The 20069-nt window shown below is 52.9% G+C and overlaps 10 non-coding genes across 10 annotated transcripts; all 10 read right to left on the reverse strand.

The window, feature by feature from the left end:
* Positions 1-64: 64 nt before the first annotated feature.
* Positions 65-256, reverse strand: LOC140489448 (U2 spliceosomal RNA). The gene has a single exon (XR_011963134.1). It is a non-coding gene; the product is annotated as a U2 spliceosomal RNA (small nuclear RNA).
* A 1809-nt stretch (positions 257-2065) lies between these two features.
* Positions 2066-2257, reverse strand: LOC140489449 (U2 spliceosomal RNA). The gene has a single exon (XR_011963135.1). It is a non-coding gene; the product is annotated as a U2 spliceosomal RNA (small nuclear RNA).
* Positions 2258-4082: 1825 nt separating this feature from the next.
* LOC140489451 (U2 spliceosomal RNA) lies at positions 4083-4274 on the reverse strand. The gene has a single exon (XR_011963137.1). It is a non-coding gene; the product is annotated as a U2 spliceosomal RNA (small nuclear RNA).
* A 1809-nt stretch (positions 4275-6083) lies between these two features.
* On the reverse strand, positions 6084-6275 carry LOC140489452 (U2 spliceosomal RNA). The gene has a single exon (XR_011963138.1). It is a non-coding gene; the product is annotated as a U2 spliceosomal RNA (small nuclear RNA).
* A 1809-nt stretch (positions 6276-8084) lies between these two features.
* On the reverse strand, positions 8085-8276 carry LOC140489453 (U2 spliceosomal RNA). Its single transcript, XR_011963139.1, has one exon. It is a non-coding gene; the product is annotated as a U2 spliceosomal RNA (small nuclear RNA).
* A 1825-nt stretch (positions 8277-10101) lies between these two features.
* Positions 10102-10293, reverse strand: LOC140489454 (U2 spliceosomal RNA). The gene has a single exon (XR_011963140.1). It is a non-coding gene; the product is annotated as a U2 spliceosomal RNA (small nuclear RNA).
* A 1816-nt stretch (positions 10294-12109) lies between these two features.
* Positions 12110-12301, reverse strand: LOC140489456 (U2 spliceosomal RNA). Its single transcript, XR_011963141.1, has one exon. It is a non-coding gene; the product is annotated as a U2 spliceosomal RNA (small nuclear RNA).
* Positions 12302-14117: 1816 nt separating this feature from the next.
* LOC140489457 (U2 spliceosomal RNA) lies at positions 14118-14309 on the reverse strand. Its single transcript, XR_011963142.1, has one exon. It is a non-coding gene; the product is annotated as a U2 spliceosomal RNA (small nuclear RNA).
* A 1824-nt stretch (positions 14310-16133) lies between these two features.
* On the reverse strand, positions 16134-16325 carry LOC140489458 (U2 spliceosomal RNA). Its single transcript, XR_011963143.1, has one exon. It is a non-coding gene; the product is annotated as a U2 spliceosomal RNA (small nuclear RNA).
* Positions 16326-18141: 1816 nt separating this feature from the next.
* On the reverse strand, positions 18142-18333 carry LOC140489459 (U2 spliceosomal RNA). Its single transcript, XR_011963144.1, has one exon. It is a non-coding gene; the product is annotated as a U2 spliceosomal RNA (small nuclear RNA).
* Positions 18334-20069: the final 1736 nt, after the last annotated feature.

Genomic DNA, 20069 nt, shown 5'->3' on the forward strand with positions numbered 1-20069 from the left:
CGACACGGCAAACTAGCAAAGGCAAGAGATTCACATTCCATTCACCTGCTTTTGAACTTGGCTGGTAGGCTGCACCGTTCCTGGAAACACTGCAATACCAGGCTGATACACGGAGAGGACAGAGCAAGCCCTTCAGCCATCTCCCTGCTCCAAAAATCCATTTAATACAAACACTCCCACCTTCGGGAGGTATCAGCGATTAAACTGATAAGAACAGAAACTACACATATTCCGAGCCAAAAGGCCGAGAAGCGATAGCACATTGATACTCTAACGGTGGGGGTCACCTTTGCCGACTATCCTTTCCGTCAGTTTGACGATATTCAAAGTTCGTTTATTCCCTTACCGCGTACCTTCCGAGATTCCCAACCAGATCGGAAGATCGCTTTGCAGCCGTCGCTGTGCTTTCCCCGTGGTTTTCCGTCCATCTGTTACGTAGCCGCGTAGATCGCGCTGACGACCAATCGGATGGCACGGGCCGGAGCCGCCGTGGGAGCGCACGTCAGGTCGACTGCAGAGAGGTTTCTCCCGGCGATCGGGGACAGCGGCAGGGTGGTTCCCCCGGCGTCTACAAGGTTGACCAGAATTCCACAGGCAGCACCTTCCAAACTCATGGCCGACACAGCCTTGAAGGATGACGGCAGCAGATCCACGGGAACACCACCGTTCGCAAGTTCTCCCCCGAGGCACGCGCTGTCCTGAATTGCAAATATATCGTTGTTCCTCCGGTGTCACTGGGTCAAAATCTGGAATCCCCGCCCAAACAGCATCGCGGGGCTACCGACAGCACGTGGACTGCAGCGGTTCGAGAGAGCAGCTCACCGCCAAGGTGATCTCGGGATGGGCAAGAAGAAATGTTGGCCTTGACAGAAAGATCCTATTCATTTCCTCCCCTTGCGTTCGTGTAGCTTGCCCATAAACGCGAATCATTGTTTCCCACACGTACAGGATTCGCTCCTTGGCATTCCACATCAATCTGAAACGTCGTGAAAAGTGAATTACGTCCGTGCACCCTTTCTTTATCGTCCACTTTCAATCTCCTCTCCACTTGTATCCGACTCTCTGTGTAGAATGGGGAGGGAGCTGATCTCCCGACGTAAACACGTCACGCTGCAAGCGCACCTCATCGCCACAAGCAGCTCGATTTGACATCTCCGTTCACGTTACCGCAGATCGCTGAGAACATTTTAAGCCGATCCAGTTGACAAACTGACGACTATTTTGCTACTTGCACCGCAAATGATTACAAACCATTCCAAATCGTACGGGTGGCACAGTGGCTCATCGTTCAGTACGGCCGCCTCGTGGCCCCAGGGAGCTGAAGTGAGTTCCTGCCTCGGGCGATGGTCTGTGTGAATAATCTTTACGTACAGACGTAGCCGCTAAAGCAGGTTGCTTCCGTACAGTAGTTTGCGAAGAAACAAACAGAGCTGGGGGGTTTCACTCTATTCAGGAAACAGACCAAAGACACTTCTTTCTTGTTCAAGAAAATATTCGGATAAATTTGATGCGTCGGTGTGGGGGTGGGGGGGGGATGGGGGATGGGTGGGGAAGGGGTTGTGGGGGCTGATCTGATAGCCATTTGACATTGGCTGAGTTATGGGATCCCACAACCTGATTTGACAGTGTGAAAAATCCCACAACACCAGGTTACAGCCCAACGGGGTTATTTGGAAGTACAGCAGTCACCCCCCCGCCCCACCTCCGTACCATCGGTGGGATACGTTCCAAGACCGACCGCAGAAGCCCGAAACGGCGGATAGGGGCAAACCCATTCATTTAAATTGCAAAGTTACCTTCCTGGCAGCCCCCTGGTTCCAGAATGTTCCCTGTAGCACGTTTGGGCCGCGGATACCGGGGCGGGGTTACCCTGTCCTGGCTTTCAGCGTGCCGCGCCTTCATCGGGTAACTGCAGAGCAGGATCACAAGACGGAAAACTGGCAACAAAAGATGATAGTTTCATGCAACTGAAAAGACAATCGATGGAACGATCGCTGCGATCGACACGGCAAACTAGCAAAGGCAAGAGATTCACATTCCATTCACCTGCTTTTGAACTTGGCTGGTAGGCTGCACCGTTCCTGGAAACACTGCAATACCAGGCTGATACACGGAGAGGACAGAGCAAGCCCTTCAGCCATCTCCCTGCTCCAAAAATCCATTTAATACAAACACTCCCACCTTCGGGAGGTATCAGCGATTAAACTGATAAGAACAGAAACTACACATATTCCGAGCCAAAAGGCCGAGAAGCGATAGCACATTGATACTCTAACGGTGGGGGTCACCTTTGCCGACTATCCTTTCCGTCAGTTTGACGATATTCAAAGTTCGTTTATTCCCTTACCGCGTACCTTCCGAGATTTCCAACCAGATCGGAAGATCGCTTTGCAGCCGTCGCTGTGCTTTCCCCGTGGTTTTCCGTCCATCTGTTACGTAGCCGCGTAGATGGCGCTGACGACCAATCGGATGGCACGGGCCGGAGCCGCCATGGGAGCGCACGTCAGGTCGACTGCAGAGAGGTTTCTCCCGGCGATCGGGGACAGCGGCAGGGTGGTTCCCCCGGCGTCTACAAGGTTGACCAGAATTCCACAGGCAGCACCTTCCAAACTCATGGCCGACACAGCCTTGAAGGATGACGGCAGCAGATCCACGGGAACACCACCGTTCGCAAGTTCTCCCCCGAGGCACGCGCTGTCCTGAATTGCAAATATATCGTTGTTCCTCCGGTGTCACTGGGTCAAAATCTGGAATCCCCGCCCAAACAGCATCGCGGGGCTACCGACAGCACGTGGACTGCAGCGGTTCGAGAGAGCAGCTCACCGCCAAGGTGATCTCGGGATGGGCAAGAAGAAATGTTGGCCTTGACAGAAAGATCCTATTCATTTCCTCCCCTTGCGTTCGTGTAGCTTGCCCATAAACGCGAATCATTGTTTCCCACACGTACAGGATTCGCTCCTTGGCATTCCACATCAATCTGAAACGTCGTGAAAAGTGAATTACGTCCGTGCACCCTTTCTTTATCGTCCACTTTCAATCTCCTCTCCACTTGTATCCGACTCTCTGTGTAGAATGGGGAGGGAGCTGATCTCCCGACGTAAACACGTCACGCTGCAAGCGCACCTCATCGCCACAAGCAGCTCGATTTGACATCTCCGTTCACGTTACCGCAGATCGCTGAGAACATTTTAAGCCGATCCAGTTGACAAACTGACGACTATTTTGCTACTTGCACCGCAAATGATTACAAACCATTCCAAATCGTACGGGTGGCACAGTGGCTCATCGTTCAGTACGGCTGCCTCGTGGCCCCAGGGAGCTGAAGTGAGTTCCTGCCTCGGGCGATGGTCTGTGTGAATAATCTTTACGTACAGACGTAGCCGCTAAAGCAGGTTGCTTCCGTACAGTAGTTTGCGAAGAAACAAACAGAGCTGGGGGGTTTCACTCTATTCAGGAAACAGACCAAAGACACTTCTTTCTTGTTCAAGAAAATATTCGGATAAATTTGATGCGTCGGTGTGGGGGTGGGGGGGGGATGGGGGATGGGTGGGGAAGGGGTTGTGGGGGCTGATCTGATAGCCATTTGACATTGGCTGAGTTATGGGATCCCACAACCTGATTTGACAGTGTGAAAAATCCCACAACACCAGGTTACAGCCCAACGGGGTTATTTGGAAGTACAGCAGTCACCCCGCCCCACCCCACCCCACACCCCCCACCGCCGTACCATCGGTGGGATACGTTCCAAGACCGACCGCAGAAGCCCGAAACGGCGGATAGGGGCAAACCCATTCATTTAAATTGCAAAGTTACCTTCCTGGCAGCCCCCTGGTTCCAGAATGTTCCCTGTAGCACGTTTGGGCCGCGGATACCGGGGCGGGGTTACCCTGTCCTGGCTTTCAGCGTGCCGCGCCTTCATCGGGTAACTGCAGAGCAGGATCACAAGACGGAAAACTGGCAACAAAAGATGATAGTTTCATGCAACTGAAAAGACAATCGATGGAACGATCGCTGCGATCGACACGGCAAACTAGCAAAGGCAAGAGATTCACATTCCATTCACCTGCTTTTGAACTTGGCTGGTAGGCTGCACCGTTCCTGGAAACACTGCAATACCAGGCTGATACACGGAGAGGACAGAGCAAGCCCTTCAGCCATCTCCCTGCTCCAAAAATCCATTTAATACAAACACTCCCACCTTCGGGAGGTATCAGCGATTAAACTGATAAGAACAGAAACTACACATATTCCGAGCCAAAAGGCCGAGAAGCGATAGCACATTGATACTCTAACGGTGGGGGTCACCTTTGCCGACTATCCTTTCCGTCAGTTTGACGATATTCAAAGTTCGTTTATTCCCTTACCGCGTACCTTCCGAGATTCCCAACCAGATCGGAAGATCGCTTTGCAGCCGTCGCTGTGCTTTCCCCGTGGTTTTCCGTCCATCTGTTACGTAGCCGCGTAGATGGCGCTGACGACCAATCGGATGGCACGGGCCGGAGCCGCCATGGGAGCGCACGTCAGGTCGACTGCAGAGAGGTTTCTCCCGGCGATCGGGGACAGCGGCAGGGTGGTTCCCCCGGCGTCTACAAGGTTGACCAGAATTCCACAGGCAGCACCTTCCAAACTCATGGCCGACACAGCCTTGAAGGATGACGGCAGCAGATCCACGGGAACACCACCGTTCGCAAGTTCTTCCCCGAGGCACGCGCTGTCCTGAATTGCAAATATATCGTTGTTCCTCCGGTGTCACTGGGTCAAAATCTGGAATCCCCGCCCAAACAGCATCGCGGGGCTACCGACAGCACGTGGACTGCAGCGGTTCGAGAGAGCAGCTCACCGCCAAGGTGATCTCGGGATGGGCAAGAAGAAATGTTGGCCTTGACAGAAAGATCCTATTCATTTCCTCCCCTTGCGTTCGTGTAGCTTGCCCATCAACGCGAATCATTGTTTCCCACACGTACAGGATTCGCTCCTTGGCATTCCACATCAATCTGAAACGTCGTGAAAAGTGAATTACGTCCGTGCACCCTTTCTTTATCGTCCACTTTCAATCTCCTCTCCACTTGTATCCGACTCTCTGTGTAGAATGGGGAGGGAGCTGATCTCCCGACGTAAACACGTCACGCTGCAAGCGCACCTCATCGCCACAAGCAGCTCGATTTGACATCTCCGTTCACGTTACCGCAGATCGCTGAGAACATTTTAAGCCGATCCAGTTGACAAACTGACGACTATTTTGCTACTTGCACCGCAAATGATTACAAACCATTCCAAATCGTACGGGTGGCACAGTGGCTCATCGTTCAGTACGGCTGCCTCGTGGCCCCAGGGAGCTGAAGTGAGTTCCTGCCTCGGGCGATGGTCTGTGTGAATAATCTTTACGTACAGACGTAGCCGCTAAAGCAGGTTGCTTCCGTACAGTAGTTTGCGAAGAAACAAACAGAGCTGGGGGGTTTCACTCTATTCAGGAAACAGACCAAAGACACTTCTTTCTTGTTCAAGAAAATATTCGGATAAATTTGATGCGTCGGTGTGGGGGTGGGGGGGGGATGGGGGATGGGTGGGGAAGGGGTTGTGGGGGCTGATCTGATAGCCATTTGACATTGGCTGAGTTATGGGATCCCACAACCTGATTTGACAGTGTGAAAAATCCCACAACACCAGGTTACAGCCCAACGGGGTTATTTGGAAGTACAGCAGTCACCCCCCCGCCCCACCTCCGTACCATCGGTGGGATACGTTCCAAGACCGACCGCAGAAGCCCGAAACGGCGGATAGGGGCAAACCCATTCATTTAAATTGCAAAGTTACCTTCCTGGCAGCCCCCTGGTTCCAGAATGTTCCCTGTAGCACGTTTGGGCCGCGGATACCGGGGCGGGGTTACCCTGTCCTGGCTTTCAGCGTGCCGCGCCTTCATCGGGTAACTGCAGAGCAGGATCACAAGACGGAAAACTGGCAACAAAAGATGATAGTTTCATGCAACTGAAAAGACAATCGATGGAACGATCGCTGCGATCGACACGGCAAACTAGCAAAGGCAAGAGATTCACATTCCATTCACCTGCTTTTGAACTTGGCTGGTAGGCTGCACCGTTCCTGGAAACACTGCAATACCAGGCTGATACACGGAGAGGACAGAGCAAGCCCTTCAGCCATCTCCCTGCTCCAAAAATCCATTTAATACAAACACTCCCACCTTCGGGAGGTATCAGCGATTAAACTGATAAGAACAGAAACTACACATATTCCGAGCCAAAAGGCCGAGAAGCGATAGCACATTGATACTCTAACGGTGGGGGTCACCTTTGCCGACTATCCTTTCCGTCAGTTTGACGATATTCAAAGTTCGTTTATTCCCTTACCGCGTACCTTCCGAGATTCCCAACCAGATCGGAAGATCGCTTTGCAGCCGTCGCTGTGCTTTCCCCGTGGTTTTCCGTCCATCTGTTACGTAGCCGCGTAGATCGCGCTGACGACCAATCGGATGGCACGGGCCGGAGCCGCCGTGGGAGCGCACGTCAGGTCGACTGCAGAGAGGTTTCTCCCGGCGATCGGGGACAGCGGCAGGGTGGTTCCCCCGGCGTCTACAAGGTTGACCAGAATTCCACAGGCAGCACCTTCCAAACTCATGGCCGACACAGCCTTGAAGGATGACGGCAGCAGATCCACGGGAACACCACCGTTCGCAAGTTCTCCCCCGAGGCACGCGCTGTCCTGAATTGCAAATATATCGTTGTTCCTCCGGTGTCACTGGGTCAAAATCTGGAATCCCCGCCCAAACAGCATCGCGGGGCTACCGACAGCACGTGGACTGCAGCGGTTCGAGAGAGCAGCTCACCGCCAAGGTGATCTCGGGATGGGCAAGAAGAAATGTTGGCCTTGACAGAAAGATCCTATTCATTTCCTCCCCTTGCGTTCGTGTAGCTTGCCCATAAACGCGAATCATTGTTTCCCACACGTACAGGATTCGCTCCTTGGCATTCCACATCAATCTGAAACGTCGTGAAAAGTGAATTACGTCCGTGCACCCTTTCTTTATCGTCCACTTTCAATCTCCTCTCCACTTGTATCCGACTCTCTGTGTAGAATGGGGAGGGAGCTGATCTCCCGACGTAAACACGTCACGCTGCAAGCGCACCTCATCGCCACAAGCAGCTCGATTTGACATCTCCGTTCACGTTACCGCAGATCGCTGAGAACATTTTAAGCCGATCCAGTTGACAAACTGACGACTATTTTGCTACTTGCACCGCAAATGATTACAAACCATTCCAAATCGTACGGGTGGCACAGTGGCTCATCGTTCAGTACGGCCGCCTCGTGGCCCCAGGGAGCTGAAGTGAGTTCCTGCCTCGGGCGATGGTCTGTGTGAATAATCTTTACGTACAGACGTAGCCGCTAAAGCAGGTTGCTTCCGTACAGTAGTTTGCGAAGAAACAAACAGAGCTGGGGGGTTTCACTCTATTCAGGAAACAGACCAAAGACACTTCTTTCTTGTTCAAGAAAATATTCGGATAAATTTGATGCGTCGGTGTGGGGGTGGGGGGGGGATGGGGGATGGGTGGGGAAGGGGTTGTGGGGGCTGATCTGATAGCCATTTGACATTGGCTGAGTTATGGGATCCCACAACCTGATTTGACAGTGTGAAAAATCCCACAACACCAGGTTACAGCCCAACGGGGTTATTTGGAAGTACAGCAGTCACCCCCCCGCCCCACCTCCGTACCATCGGTGGGATACGTTCCAAGACCGACCGCAGAAGCCCGAAACGGCGGATAGGGGCAAACCCATTCATTTAAATTGCAAAGTTACCTTCCTGGCAGCCCCCTGGTTCCAGAATGTTCCCTGTAGCACGTTTGGGCCGCGGATACCGGGGCGGGGTTACCCTGTCCTGGCTTTCAGCGTGCCGCGCCTTCATCGGGTAACTGCAGAGCAGGATCACAAGACGGAAAACTGGCAACAAAAGATGATAGTTTCATGCAACTGAAAAGACAATCGATGGAACGATCGCTGCGATCGACACGGCAAACTAGCAAAGGCAAGAGATTCACATTCCATTCACCTGCTTTTGAACTTGGCTGGTAGGCTGCACCGTTCCTGGAAACACTGCAATACCAGGCTGATACACGGAGAGGACAGAGCAAGCCCTTCAGCCATCTCCCTGCTCCAAAAATCCATTTAATACAAACACTCCCACCTTCGGGAGGTATCAGCGATTAAACCGATAAGAACAGAAACTACACATATTCCGAGCCAAAAGGCCGAGAAGCGATAGCACATTGATACTCTAACGGTGGGGGTCACCTTTGCCGACTATCCTTTCCGTCAGTTTGACGATATTCAAAGTTCGTTTATTCCCTTACCGCGTACCTTCCGAGATTTCCAACCAGATCGGAAGATCGCTTTGCAGCCGTCGCTGTGCTTTCCCCGTGGTTTTCCGTCCATCTGTTACGTAGCCGCGTAGATGGCGCTGACGACCAATCGGATGGCACGGGCCGGAGCCGCCATGGGAGCGCACGTCAGGTCGACTGCAGAGAGGTTTCTCCCGGCGATCGGGGACAGCGGCAGGGTGGTTCCCCCGGCGTCTACAAGGTTGACCAGAATTCCACAGGCAGCACCTTCCAAACTCATGGCCGACACAGCCTTGAAGGATGACGGCAGCAGATCCACGGGAACACCACCGTTCGCAAGTTCTCCCCCGAGGCACGCGCTGTCCTGAATTGCAAATATATCGTTGTTCCTCCGGTGTCACTGGGTCAAAATCTGGAATCCCCGCCCAAACAGCATCGCGGGGCTACCGACAGCACGTGGACTGCAGCGGTTCGAGAGAGCAGCTCACCGCCAAGGTGATCTCGGGATGGGCAAGAAGAAATGTTGGCCTTGACAGAAAGATCCTATTCATTTCCTCCCCTTGCGTTCGTGTAGCTTGCCCATAAACGCGAATCATTGTTTCCCACACGTACAGGATTCGCTCCTTGGCATTCCACATCAATCTGAAACGTCGTGAAAAGTGAATTACGTCCGTGCACCCTTTCTTTATCGTCCACTTTCAATCTCCTCTCCACTTGTATCCGACTCTCTGTGTAGAATGGGGAGGGAGCTGATCTCCCGACGTAAACACGTCACGCTGCAAGCGCACCTCATCGCCACAAGCAGCTCGATTTGACATCTCCGTTCACGTTACCGCAGATCGCTGAGAACATTTTAAGCCGATCCAGTTGACAAACTGACGACTATTTTGCTACTTGCACCGCAAATGATTACAAACCATTCCAAATCGTACGGGTGGCACAGTGGCTCATCGTTCAGTACGGCTGCCTCGTGGCCCCAGGGAGCTGAAGTGAGTTCCTGCCTCGGGCGATGGTCTGTGTGAATAATCTTTACGTACAGACGTAGCCGCTAAAGCAGGTTGCTTCCGTACAGTAGTTTGCGAAGAAACAAACAGAGCTGGGGGGTTTCACTCTATTCAGGAAACAGACCAAAGACACTTCTTTCTTGTTCAAGAAAATATTCGGATAAATTTGATGCGTCGGTGTGGGGGTGGGGGGGGGATGGGGGATGGGTGGGGAAGGGGTTGTGGGGGCTGATCTGATAGCCATTTGACATTGGCTGAGTTATGGGATCCCACAACCTGATTTGACAGTGTGAAAAATCCCACAACACCAGGTTACAGCCCAACGGGGTTATTTGGAAGTACAGCAGTCACCCCGCCCCACCCCACCCCACACCCCCCACCGCCGTACCATCGGTGGGATACGTTCCAAGACCGACCGCAGAAGCCCGAAACGGCGGATAGGGGCAAACCCATTCATTTAAATTGCAAAGTTACCTTCCTGGCAGCCCCCTGGTTCCAGAATGTTCCCTGTAGCACGTTTGGGCCGCGGATACCGGGGCGGGGTTACCCTGTCCTGGCTTTCAGCGTGCCGCGCCTTCATCGGGTAACTGCAGAGCAGGATCACAAGACGGAAAACTGGCAACAAAAGATGATAGTTTCATGCAACTGAAAAGACAATCGATGGAACGATCGCTGCGATCGACACGGCAAACTAGCAAAGGCAAGAGATTCACATTCCATTCACCTGCTTTTGAACTTGGCTGGTAGGCTGCACCGTTCCTGGAAACACTGCAATACCAGGCTGATACACGGAGAGGACAGAGCAAGCCCTTCAGCCATCTCCCTGCTCCAAAAATCCATTTAATACAAACACTCCCACCTTCGGGAGGTATCAGCGATTAAACCGATAAGAACAGAAACTACACATATTCCGAGCCAAAAGGCCGAGAAGCGATAGCACATTGATACTCTAACGGTGGGGGTCACCTTTGCCGACTATCCTTTCCGTCAGTTTGACGATATTCAAAGTTCGTTTATTCCCTTACCGCGTACCTTCCGAGATTCCCAACCAGATCGGAAGATCGCTTTGCAGCCGTCGCTGTGCTTTCCCCGTGGTTTTCCGTCCATCTGTTACGTAGCCGCGTAGATGGCGCTGACGACCAATCGGATGGCACGGGCCGGAGCCGCCATGGGAGCGCCGTCAGGTCGACTGCAGAGAGGTTTCTCCCGGCGATCGGGGACAGCGGCAGGGTGGTTCCCCCGGCGTCTACAAGGTTGACCAGAATTCCACAGGCAGCACCTTCCAAACTCATGGCCGACACAGCCTTGAAGGATGACGGCAGCAGATCCACGGGAACACCACCGTTCGCAAGTTCTTCCCCGAGGCACGCGCTGTCCTGAATTGCAAATATATCGTTGTTCCTCCGGTGTCACTGGGTCAAAATCTGGAATCCCCGCCCAAACAGCATCGCGGGGCTACCGACAGCACGTGGACTGCAGCGGTTCGAGAGAGCAGCTCACAGCCAAGGTGATCTCGGGATGGGCAAGAAGAAATGTTGGCCTTGACAGAAAGATCCTATTCATTTCCTCCCCTTGTGTTCGTGTAGCTTGCCCATAAAAGCGAATCATTGTTTCCCACACGTACAGGATTCGCTCCTTGGCATTCCACATCAATCTGAAACGTTGTGAAAAGTGAATTACGTCCGTGCACCCTTTCTTTATCGTCCACTTTCAATCTCCTCTCCACTTGTATCCGACTCTCTGTGTAGAATGGGGAGGGAGCTGATCTCCCGACGTAAACACGTCACGCTGCAAGCGCACCTCATCGCCACAAGCAGCTCGATTTGACATCTCCGTTCACGTTACCGCAGATCGCTGAGAACATTTTAAGCCGATCCAGTTGACAAACCGACGACTATTTTGCTACTTGCACCGCAAATGATTACAAACCATTCCAAATCGTACGGGTGGCACAGTGGCTCATCGTTCAGTACGGCTGCCTCGTGGCCCCAGGGAGCTGAAGTGAGTTCCAGCCTCGGGCGATGGTCTGTGTGAATAATCTTTACGTACAGACGTAGCCGCTAAAGCAGGTTGCTTCCGTACAGTAGTTTGCGAAGAAACAAACAGAGCTGGGGGGTTTCACTCTATTCAGGAAACAGACCAAAGACACTTCTTTCTTGTTCAAGAAAATATTCGGATAAATTTGATGCGTCGGTGTGGGGGGGGGGGGGGATGGGTGGGGAAGGGGTTGTGGGGGCTGATCTGATAGCCATTTGACATTGGCTGAGTTATGGGATCCCACAACCTGATTTGACAGTGTGAAAAATCCCACAACACCAGGTTACAGCCCAACGGGGTTATTTGGAAGTACAGCAGTCACCCCGCCCCACCCCACCCCACACCCCCCACCGCCGTACCATCGGTGGGATACGTTCCAAGACCGACCGCAGAAGCCCGAAACGGCGGATAGGGGCAAACCCATTCATTTAAATTGCAAAGTTACCTTCCTGGCAGCCCCCTGGTTCCAGAATGTTCCCTGTAGCACGTTTGGGCCGCGGATACCGGGGCGGGGTTACCCTGTCCTGGCTTTCAGCGTGCCGCGCCTTCATCGGGTAACTGCAGAGCAGGATCACAAGACGGAAAACTGGCAACAAAAGATGATAGTTTCATGCAACTGAAAAGACAATCGATGGAACGATCGCTGCGATCGACACGGCAAACTAGCAAAGGCAAGAGATTCACATTCCATTCACCTGCTTTTGAACTTGGCTGGTAGGCTGCACCGTTCCTGGAAACACTGCAATACCAGGCTGATACACGGAGAGGACAGAGCAAGCCCTTCAGCCATCTCCCTGCTCCAAAAATCCATTTAATACAAACACTCCCACCTTCGGGAGGTATCAGCGATTAAACCGATAAGAACAGAAACTACACATATTCCGAGCCAAAAGGCCGAGAAGCGATAGCACATTGATACTCTAACGGTGGGGGTCACCTTTGCCGACTATCCTTTCCGTCAGTTTGACGATATTCAAAGTTCGTTTATTCCCTTACCGCGTACCTTCCGAGATTCCCAACCAGATCGGAAGATCGCTTTGCAGCCGTCGCTGTGCTTTCCCCGTGGTTTTCCGTCCATCTGTTACGTAGCCGCGTAGATGGCGCTGACGACCAATCGGATGGCACGGGCCGGAGCCGCCATGGGAGCGCCGTCAGGTCGACTGCAGAGAGGTTTCTCCCGGCGATCGGGGACAGCGGCAGGGTGGTTCCCCCGGCGTCTACAAGGTTGACCAGAATTCCACAGGCAGCACCTTCCAAACTCATGGCCGACACAGCCTTGAAGGATGACGGCAGCAGATCCACGGGAACACCACCGTTCGCAAGTTCTTCCCCGAGGCACGCGCTGTCCTGAATTGCAAATATATCGTTGTTCCTCCGGTGTCACTGGGTCAAAATCTGGAATCCCCGCCCAAACAGCATCGCGGGGCTACCGACAGCACGTGGACTGCAGCGGTTCGAGAGAGCAGCTCACAGCCAAGGTGATCTCGGGATGGGCAAGAAGAAATGTTGGCCTTGACAGAAAGATCCTATTCATTTCCTCCCCTTGTGTTCGTGTAGCTTGCCCATAAAAGCGAATCATTGTTTCCCACACGTACAGGATTCGCTCCTTGGCATTCCACATCAATCTGAAACGTTGTGAAAAGTGAATTACGTCCGTGCACCCTTTCTTTATCGTCCACTTTCAATCTCCTCTCCACTTGTATCCGACTCTCTGTGTAGAATGGGGAGGGAGCTGATCTCCCGACGTAAACACGTCACGCTGCAAGCGCACCTCATCGCCACAAGCAGCTCGATTTGACATCTCCGTTCACGTTACCGCAGATCGCTGAGAACATTTTAAGCCGATCCAGTTGACAAACCGACGACTATTTTGCTACTTGCACCGCAAATGATTACAAACCATTCCAAATCGTACGGGTGGCACAGTGGCTCATCGTTCAGTACGGCTGCCTCGTGGCCCCAGGGAGCTGAAGTGAGTTCCAGCCTCGGGCGATGGTCTGTGTGAATAATCTTTACGTACAGACGTAGCCGCTAAAGCAGGTTGCTTCCGTACAGTAGTTTGCGAAGAAACAAACAGAGCTGGGGGGTTTCACTCTATTCAGGAAACAGACCAAAGACACTTCTTTCTTGTTCAAGAAAATATTCGGATAAATTTGATGCGTCGGTGTGGGGGGGGGGGGGGATGGGTGGGGAAGGGGTTGTGGGGGCTGATCTGATAGCCATTTGACATTGGCTGAGTTATGGGATCCCACAACCTGATTTGACAGTGTGAAAAATCCCACAACACCAGGTTACAGCCCAACGGGGTTATTTGGAAGTACAGCAGTCACCCCGCCCCACCCCACCCCACACCCCCCACCGCCGTACCATCGGTGGGATACGTTCCAAGACCGACCGCAGAAGCCCGAAACGGCGGATAGGGGCAAACCCATTCATTTAAATTGCAAAGTTACCTTCCTGGCAGCCCCCTGGTTCCAGAATGTTCCCTGTAGCACGTTTGGGCCGCGGATACCGGGGCGGGGTTACCCTGTCCTGGCTTTCAGCGTGCCGCGCCTTCATCGGGTAACTGCAGAGCAGGATCACAAGACGAAAAACTGGCAACAAAAGATGATAGTTTCATGCAACTGAAAAGACAATCGATGGAACGATCGCTGCGATCGACACGGCAAACTAGCAAAGGCAAGAGATTCACATTCCATTCACCTGCTTTTGAACTTGGCTGGTAGGCTGCACCGTTCCTGGAAACACTGCAATACCAGGCTGATACACGGAGAGGACAGAGCAAGCCCTTCAGCCATCTCCCTGCTCCAAAAATCCATTTAATACAAACACTCCCACCTTCGGGAGGTATCAGCGATTAAACCGATAAGAACAGAAACTACACATATTCCGAGCCAAAAGGCCGAGAAGCGATAGCACATTGATACTCTAACGGTGGGGGTCACCTTTGCCGACTATCCTTTCCGTCAGTTTGACGATATTCAAAGTTCGTTTATTCCCTTACCGCGTACCTTCCGAGATTCCCAACCAGATCGGAAGATCGCTTTGCAGCCGTCGCTGTGCTTTCCCCGTGGTTTTCCGTCCATCTGTTACGTAGCCGCGTAGATGGCGCTGACGACCAATCGGATGGCACGGGCCGGAGCCGCCATGGGAGCGCCGTCAGGTCGACTGCAGAGAGGTTTCTCCCGGCGATCGGGGACAGCGGCAGGGTGGTTCCCCCGGCGTCTACAAGGTTGACCAGAATTCCACAGGCAGCACCTTCCAAACTCATGGCCGACACAGCCTTGAAGGATGACGGCAGCAGATCCACGGGAACACCACCGTTCGCAAGTTCTTCCCCGAGGCACGCGCTGTCCTGAATTGCAAATATATCGTTGTTCCTCCGGTGTCACTGGGTCAAAATCTGGAATCCCCGCCCAAACAGCATCGCGGGGCTACCGACAGCACGTGGACTGCAGCGGTTCGAGAGAGCAGCTCACAGCCAAGGTGATCTCGGGATGGGCAAGAAGAAATGTTGGCCTTGACAGAAAGATCCTATTCATTTCCTCCCCTTGTGTTCGTGTAGCTTGCCCATAAAAGCGAATCATTGTTTCCCACACGTACAGGATTCGCTCCTTGGCATTCCACATCAATCTGAAACGTTGTGAAAAGTGAATTACGTCCGTGCACCCTTTCTTTATCGTCCACTTTCAATCTCCTCTCCACTTGTATCCGACTCTCTGTGTAGAATGGGGAGGGAGCTGATCTCCCGACGTAAACACGTCACGCTGCAAGCGCACCTCATCGCCACAAGCAGCTCGATTTGACATCTCCGTTCACGTTACCGCAGATCGCTGAGAACATTTTAAGCCGATCCAGTTGACAAACCGACGACTATTTTGCTACTTGCACCGCAAATGATTACAAACCATTCCAAATCGTACGGGTGGCACAGTGGCTCATCGTTCAGTACGGCTGCCTCGTGGCCCCAGGGAGCTGAAGTGAGTTCCAGCCTCGGGCGATGGTCTGTGTGAATAATCTTTACGTACAGACGTAGCCGCTAAAGCAGGTTGCTTCCGTACAGTAGTTTGCGAAGAAACAAACAGAGCTGGGGGGTTTCACTCTATTCAGGAAACAGACCAAAGACACTTCTTTCTTGTTCAAGAAAATATTCGGATAAATTTGATGCGTCGGTGTGGGGGTGGGGGGGGGATGGGGGATGGGTGGGGAAGGGGTTGTGGGGGCTGATCTGATAGCCATTTGACATTGGCTGAGTTATGGGATCCCACAACCTGATTTGACAGTGTGAAAAATCCCACAACACCAGGTTACAGCCCAACGGGGTTATTTGGAAGTACAGCAGTCACCCCGCCCCACCCCACCCCACACCCCCCACCGCCGTACCATCGGTGGGATACGTTCCAAGACCGACCGCAGAAGCCCGAAACGGCGGATAGGGGCAAACCCATTCATTTAAATTGCAAAGTTACCTTCCTGGCAGCCCCCTGGTTCCAGAATGTTCCCTGTAGCACGTTTGGGCCGCGGATACCGGGGCGGGGTTACCCTGTCCTGGCTTTCAGCGTGCCGCGCCTTCATCGGGTAACTGCAGAGCAGGATCACAAGACGGAAAACTGGCAACAAAAGATGATAGTTTCATGCAACTGAAAAGACAATCGATGGAACGATCGCTGCGATCGACACGGCAAACTAGCAAAGGCAAGAGATTCACATTCCATTCACCTGCTTTTGAACTTGGCTGGTAGGCTGCACCGTTCCTGGAAACACTGCAATACCAGGCTGATACACGGAGAGGACAGAGCAAGCCCTTCAGCCATCTCCCTGCTCCAAAAATCCATTTAATACAAACACTCCCACCTTCGGGAGGTATCAGCGATTAAACCGATAAGAACAGAAACTACACATATTCCGAGCCAAAAGGCCGAGAAGCGATAGCACATTGATACTCTAACGGTGGGGGTCACCTTTGCCGACTATCCTTTCCGTCAGTTTGACGATATTCAAAGTTCGTTTATTCCCTTACCGCGTACCTTCCGAGATTCCCAACCAGATCGGAAGATCGCTTTGCAGCCGTCGCTGTGCTTTCCCCGTGGTTTTCCGTCCATCTGTTACGTAGCCGCGTAGATGGCGCTGACGACCAATCGGATGGCACGGGCCGGAGCCGCCATGGGAGCGCCGTCAGGTCGACTGCAGAGAGGTTTCTCCCGGCGATCGGGGACAGCGGCAGGGTGGTTCCCCCGGCGTCTACAAGGTTGACCAGAATTCCACAGGCAGCACCTTCCAAACTCATGGCCGACACAGCCTTGAAGGATGACGGCAGCAGATCCACGGGAACACCACCGTTCGCAAGTTCTTCCCCGAGGCACGCGCTGTCCTGAATTGCAAATATATCGTTGTTCCTCCGGTGTCACTGGGTCAAAATCTGGAATCCCCGCCCAAACAGCATCGCGGGGCTACCGACAGCACGTGGACTGCAGCGGTTCGAGAGAGCAGCTCACAGCCAAGGTGATCTCGGGATGGGCAAGAAGAAATGTTGGCCTTGACAGAAAGATCCTATTCATTTCCTCCCCTTGTGTTCGTGTCGCTTGCCCATAAAAGCGAATCATTGTTTCCCACACGTACAGGATTCGCTCCTTGGCATTCCACATCAATCTGAAACGTTGTGAAAAGTGAATTACGTCCGTGCACCCTTTCTTTATCGTCCACTTTCAATCTCCTCTCCACTTGTATCCGACTCTCTGTGTAGAATGGGGAGGGAGCTGATCTCCCGACGTAAACACGTCACGCTGCAAGCGCACCTCATCGCCACAAGCAGCTCGATTTGACATCTCCGTTCACGTTACCGCAGATCGCTGAGAACATTTTAAGCCGATCCAGTTGACAAACCGACGACTATTTTGCTACTTGCACCGCAAATGATTACAAACCATTCCAAATCGTACGGGTGGCACAGTGGCTCATCGTTCAGTACGGCTGCCTCGTGGCCCCAGGGAGCTGAAGTGAGTTCCAGCCTCGGGCGATGGTCTGTGTGAATAATCTTTACGTACAGACGTAGCCGCTAAAGCAGGTTGCTTCCGTACAGTAGTTTGCGAAGAAACAAACAGAGCTGGGGGGTTTCACTCTATTCAGGAAACAGACCAAAGACACTTCTTTCTTGTTCAAGAAAATATTCGGATAAATTTGATGCGTCGGTGTGGGGGGGGGGGGGGATGGGTGGGGAAGGGGTTGTGGGGGCTGATCTGATAGCCATTTGACATTGGCTGAGTTATGGGATCCCACAACCTGATTTGACAGTGTGAAAAATCCCACAACACCAGGTTACAGCCCAACGGGGTTATTTGGAAGTACAGCAGTCACCCCGCCCCACCCCACCCCACACCCCCCACCGCCGTACCATCGGTGGGATACGTTCCAAGACCGACCGCAGAAGCCCGAAACGGCGGATAGGGGCAAACCCATTCATTTAAATTGCAAAGTTACCTTCCTGGCAGCCCCCTGGTTCCAGAATGTTCCCTGTAGCACGTTTGGGCCGCGGATACCGGGGCGGGGTTACCCTGTCCTGGCTTTCAGCGTGCCGCGCCTTCATCGGGTAACTGCAGAGCAGGATCACAAGACGGAAAACTGGCAACAAAAGATGATAGTTTCATGCAACTGAAAAGACAATCGATGGAACGATCGCTGCGATCGACACGGCAAACTAGCAAAGGCAAGAGATTCACATTCCATTCACCTGCTTTTGAACTTGGCTGGTAGGCTGCACCGTTCCTGGAAACACTGCAATACCAGGCTGATACACGGAGAGGACAGAGCAAGCCCTTCAGCCATCTCCCTGCTCCAAAAATCCATTTAATACAAACACTCCCACCTTCGGGAGGTATCAGCGATTAAACCGATAAGAACAGAAACTACACATATTCCGAGCCAAAAGGCCGAGAAGCGATAGCACATTGATACTCTAACGGTGGGGGTCACCTTTGCCGACTATCCTTTCCGTCAGTTTGACGATATTCAAAGTTCGTTTATTCCCTTACCGCGTACCTTCCGAGATTCCCAACCAGATCGGAAGATCGCTTTGCAGCCGTCGCTGTGCTTTCCCCGTGGTTTTCCGTCCATCTGTTACGTAGCCGCGTAGATGGCGCTGACGACCAATCGGATGGCACGGGCCGGAGCCGCCATGGGAGCGCCGTCAGGTCGACTGCAGAGAGGTTTCTCCCGGCGATCGGGGACAGCGGCAGGGTGGTTCCCCCGGCGTCTACAAGGTTGACCAGAATTCCACAGGCAGCACCTTCCAAACTCATGGCCGACACAGCCTTGAAGGATGACGGCAGCAGATCCACGGGAACACCACCGTTCGCAAGTTCTTCCCCGAGGCACGCGCTGTCCTGAATTGCAAATATATCGTTGTTCCTCCGGTGTCACTGGGTCAAAATCTGGAATCCCCGCCCAAACAGCATCGCGGGGCTACCGACAGCACGTGGACTGCAGCGGTTCGAGAGAGCAGCTCACAGCCAAGGTGATCTCGGGATGGGCAAGAAGAAATGTTGGCCTTGACAGAAAGATCCTATTCATTTCCTCCCCTTGTGTTCGTGTCGCTTGCCCATAAAAGCGAATCATTGTTTCCCACACGTACAGGATTCGCTCCTTGGCATTCCACATCAATCTGAAACGTTGTGAAAAGTGAATTACGTCCGTGCACCCTTTCTTTATCGTCCACTTTCAATCTCCTCTCCACTTGTATCCGACTCTCTGTGTAGAATGGGGAGGGAGCTGATCTCCCGACGTAAACACGTCACGCTGCAAGCGCACCTCATCGCCACAAGCAGCTCGATTTGACATCTCCGTTCACGTTACCGCAGATCGCTGAGAACATTTTAAGCCGATCCAGTTGACAAACCGACGACTATTTTGCTACTTGCACCGCAAATGATTACAAACCATTCCAAATCGTACGGGTGGCACAGTGGCTCATCGTTCAGTACGGCTGCCTCGTGGCCCCAGGGAGCTGAAGTGAGTTCCAGCCTCGGGCGATGGTCTGTGTGAATAATCTTTACGTACAGACGTAGCCGCTAAAGCAGGTTGCTTCCGTACAGTAGTTTGCGAAGAAACAAACAGAGCTGGGGGGTTTCACTCTATTCAGGAAACAGACCAAAGACACTTCTTTCTTGTTCAAGAAAATATTCGGATAAATTTGATGCGTCGGTGTGGGGGGGGGGGGGGATGGGTGGGGAAGGGGTTGTGGGGGCTGATCTGATAGCCATTTGACATTGGCTGAGTTATGGGATCCCACAACCTGATTTGACAGTGTGAAAAATCCCACAACACCAGGTTACAGCCCAACGGGGTTATTTGGAAGTACAGCAGTCACCCCGCCCCACCCCACCCCACACCCCCCACCGCCGTACCATCGGTGGGATACGTTCCAAGACCGACCGCAGAAGCCCGAAACGGCGGATAGGGGCAAACCCATTCATTTAAATTGCAAAGTTACCTTCCTGGCAGCCCCCTGGTTCCAGAATGTTCCCTGTAGCACGTTTGGGCCGCGGATACCGGGGCGGGGTTACCCTGTCCTGGCTTTCAGCGTGCCGCGCCTTCATCGGGTAACTGCAGAGCAGGATCACAAGACGGAAAACTGGCAACAAAAGATGATAGTTTCATGCAACTGAAAAGACAATCGATG

This window comes from Chiloscyllium punctatum, chromosome 18, assembly GCF_047496795.1.
Source record: "Chiloscyllium punctatum isolate Juve2018m chromosome 18, sChiPun1.3, whole genome shotgun sequence".
NCBI classification, from domain to species: Eukaryota; Metazoa; Chordata; class Chondrichthyes; order Orectolobiformes; family Hemiscylliidae; genus Chiloscyllium; species Chiloscyllium punctatum.